Below are 4452 nucleotides of genomic sequence, written 5' to 3' on the forward strand. Positions count from 1 at the left end.
AACACCTTAGGAAGAAACTTCTGAATAGGTTTTTGCCATCCTCTATAACCTCTTTTATTCTCTTTCTTCCTTTGTTCTTGCCTAGGCTCTTCCTTCGTTCTTGCCTAGGCTCTTCCTTCCTCTCCTTATCATCATTTTGCACCTGATCAGTATCCTTGTCCCTTTGGTCAGCAGTTTTATCAATATCTGGATGCATGACTCGACATTCATCATTAGAGTGACCTTGTAACATACATCCAGTACAGTACTTAGGGAGATGATCATATTGAATCTTCACTCTAACACTACGAGTCTCTTTAGTATCTTCATCTTCTATATCCATCATCACAAACTTAGGAAAATCTGCCAATAAATCCACTTGCACTTTAACCCTAGCACAGTTTGGTCTAGTTTTGTTAACAGTGGCAAGATCTAATTGTAATGGCTTTCCAACAGCAGAAGCTAGTAAGAATAATTATTGTTTCACAAAAAAAGTTGGTAGAAGATTTGGGAACGAGATCTATGCCATAGCAGTCGTGGTTTCCTCATCAATCTTAAAGTTCGAATCATATATTAATGGCCTCATCTGATAAGAGAATCCATCCTTCGACTTGAGCCAAAAAGCACTCTTGGATGAGATATTAATGAAATCTTCCAACCTAGTACATCGAATCAAAACATGACTGTTTCTAAAAAATCCAACTTGACACTTTTCTTTAGCACCGCATTGAGTTGGAATGATGTTCTTCAACTTTTCCAACTCAAGCCACCCGTATGAGAATTTACCAGCAACTGCATATTGTAGATTCTCAATCACTTCCATTCTTGCAACTTCACTTGATGTCCATTTTACGTAAGGAATCCCATCTAAATATGTGATCTTCTTCAAGGGAATGGGATCACACTCATGCATGGATACAACATCTGGATCTTTCAATGTATTAGCATATAAAGTGGTAGGTATTGTGGGAGGAAACGGGTGAGTAGGGATGTTAGCGGGTTGTGTCACTGATGTTAGAGGTGGGAAGTTGGATGATAATGAGATATCCAAAGGCCGGTAGCCATTGGTGTGAAACTAGCCGCAGGTGGCGCCACCATGTGACTACATTAGGGTTAGGTTTTTCATGGCAGAGGAGAGAGAAGAGAGTTTTTTTTTTTTTTTTTTAGGTTTTTAATACTACCCAGTCTAAGAAAAAGGAAAAAAAATGACAAGATTCATGAGGTTTTTTTTTCTTTTTAAATTTATTTTATTTTAAATTTTTATTACATAGGGGGTAGGGGAAGGGGATTACAACGTGGGGTTCAGACCCTTATCAACAAGGTGAGAGTTTAGGTAGCCAATCAACTGAGCTACTAGATCCCTACTCATGAAGTGACCTTGAAGTTATTAACATAAGTTGTTATTAACTTGCAATTATGCAATTTGAAATATTACATTAGTAGTCTTAATAATTGAGTCAAACAGTTACAACTTTTAATACGTAAGCATTAAAAAAAAAAGAGAAATAGTAAAAATTTAAGAGTAGAGACAAATACAAGCTTTGATGTGTAGTAGGGATCTTAGTAGCTCAGTTGGTTGGCTACCTGGACTTTCACCTTATTGGTGAGGATTCGAATCCTCACATTATAATCCCCTTCCACATTTCCCCTAGCCTTTATGTAATGAAAATAATTTTTAAAAAAAAAAAAAAAAAAAAAGCTTTGATGTGTCCTATTCTCCCGTATCATTAAATAATGTCACCTAAGATCACAAAGAGTTTAGGAGATTCACACTATGTTTTAGAATAGATAGAGCCTCTTCCGAGCATCTTTTATATGCTTAAATAGTCTGACAATTGAATAGCAAAGCAGGGCATTATTACCTTGCTCAGTCTCCCACAACTCGAACCAAGTATGAGCAACATCTTTCAATTGGTATGCTGCAAATTCCACAGCTTTAGAACCATGAGTACCGATTGCCCTTAGAGCTCTGAAAGTCTCATCCATAAAGTACTGGGGATCATCTTCTTCTCATGAACCAAAGAACTTGGGCGGATTCAACCCCAGAAATTGCTTAAATCTTCCTCCCCCACCGAGTGTCGGATCCGCAACCCCACGTTGATGCTGCGCTTCCACAAGGGTGGTAAGCATCTGGATCGCATTCTGCATCAATCCAATATCAATCATGCCTGTAGTAGGGGCAGCTAGTGTTGGCACCTGGTCTCCATTGTTGTTTTTAACCCCAACATTAGATTCAGCAGTGCCACGAATAGTGATCCTAGTGGCTCATACGCCAGTTGATGAACCAGAAGCACAATTGCTTCCTTGGTTAGCAGCTCCCGCATGAATCATATCCATTTCTGCGAGGCGCGAATTAATGAACACGTCAAAATGATCCTAATGGAAGTTCAAGCTCTATAACACCATCTAGAATAAAGAATAATGAGAAACACTTATAAATTTTCGGGTAGTCTTTCGATAATGCAGGTGATCAGGCTGCACAAGGAAGACTTCACTAGACACAGACAAATCCCAGGACACATCTAAACCTAGGATCTGATACCAAGCTTGTCACGCCCCATAACCCACCCTCGGTGTAACAGGAATCTGATGCTATGAATAACACTAGAAGCACTTTATAAAATCAAGAAACGTCTATTCTCTTTCGATAATATTTCAACAATATCAATACGTTATAAATGTCTAACTAACTCATGATCACTATCAAATAACAAAATCAGCGGAAGTCTATCATAAATATATCGTTATAAAATGTAGCAACACCCAAATAGTCAAGCAATGACTTCAACAACTACCCACAGAAATAACGTCTAGCTATGGAGCCTCTAAGATGATAAATAAAATATAATCTAACTTCGGGACGCAGTCCGGAAACTAAAACAATAACTAAGATAAGATGGTGCCCTATGAACAAGCATGTGGTCTCACCAAAAAGTCCAGAAAGTATCAAGCTCTCTTAATCTGCGCGCGGATCACGAACTTTCTCCTCAACGTTACCTAACGCACCATAAAAAACAACAATGGTATGCCTGAGTACTGGGTACTCAGTGAGTGTCTCCGGGACAATAGCTAATATAACAAAATAAAATAATAAGGATCAGTAAAACGATGTCAATAAAAGCAGTTTGAAATTCAGAGATTGAATAAATCACCAAAATTAGTAACACCATTAATGAAAATCGTTAAAGAAGAAATAAATCAATTTCAACTCATTATGTCGTTTATCACATTTAGGTCTTTCCATCATGAACTCAAGATCATCAACAAGCCACTCAAAAACAACCAAAGTATATAACACATGCCAATACGGCCCAACTCAACATAACGAAGAGATGACCCTTTAAGGTTCCCTAGCGCATAGAAGCACCACATCGGGGTTATCAACCCCAATGGCTATCCTTCCTCCCAAATAGCTGGCGGAGACCCACGGGATTGTAAATCCTCGATGGCCTCTTTCCGGAATGGCTAGGCTAACCCCACTAGGATCCATAGTGACTACCCTTCCTCCCGAGTAGCTAGGCCAAACACAAACAATAGAATCATAGCATAAAAGCCAAATCACAATCAAAGCATGGAAGCCGATTTACTCATTATGAATTATGTTCATCATCCCATTAATAGGGCTATGCACATGTTATCAATTGATTTAGAAATCATATTCAATCATTATTAAATTACGACTCAACTCAACCCATGTCACGACCCAACCCCGTAGGCCATGACTAGCACCCGAGCCGGGCACTCGTACACACCTGCTAGCTATAATCAGTATACGGACAACTTAAACATATACGAAAATCGAACGTCGTCTCCGCCTGTCACATACGAGTATATATACTGCACAATAGCCGGCAGGGCTGTCGTAAAATACACAATATGTCCGAACATATGTACACGCAGCCGACAAGGCTGCCACGGCGAACGGGACCGCCCAAAACATAAATCACACAGACATAGCCATACAGTAACTAATCACAACCCACATATGTGTCTACAGACCTCTAAGAGTAATAACGAGAATCATATGACGGGACGGGGCCCCGCGTTCCCTGAATAGACATGTACGTATATACATATATAACAGAAGAGTCTATACCAAATGTGGGCTCCGGGACAAAGGAGCACTCTCAGACGGCAGAGTGGATGTCCTACGCTGGCGGGTCACCAAAACGATCGTCTGTACCTGCGGGCATGAAACGCAGCCCCCGAAGAAAGGGGGTCAGTACGGAATATGTACTGAGCATGTAAAGCATGAAATACAATATGAGTTATAACCGAGATAAAAGTACGAAGCGAGGACGATAAATTTAATATCCGACCCGTTTACTCTTAAACACAAACCTGCATACAATCTTTTCCCCGGCCCTGGGCTTAGGACACAACCCAAATCATTCGGCCAGTGTATACATATAGCGTGTCTCCGGGCCCCCTAATGAGGGACTCCGGGGAAAAAAGGGTCAAAACCATCATACA

The sequence above is a fragment of the Lycium ferocissimum genome, chromosome 7 (assembly GCF_029784015.1).
Source record: "Lycium ferocissimum isolate CSIRO_LF1 chromosome 7, AGI_CSIRO_Lferr_CH_V1, whole genome shotgun sequence".
NCBI classification, from domain to species: Eukaryota; Viridiplantae; Streptophyta; class Magnoliopsida; order Solanales; family Solanaceae; genus Lycium; species Lycium ferocissimum.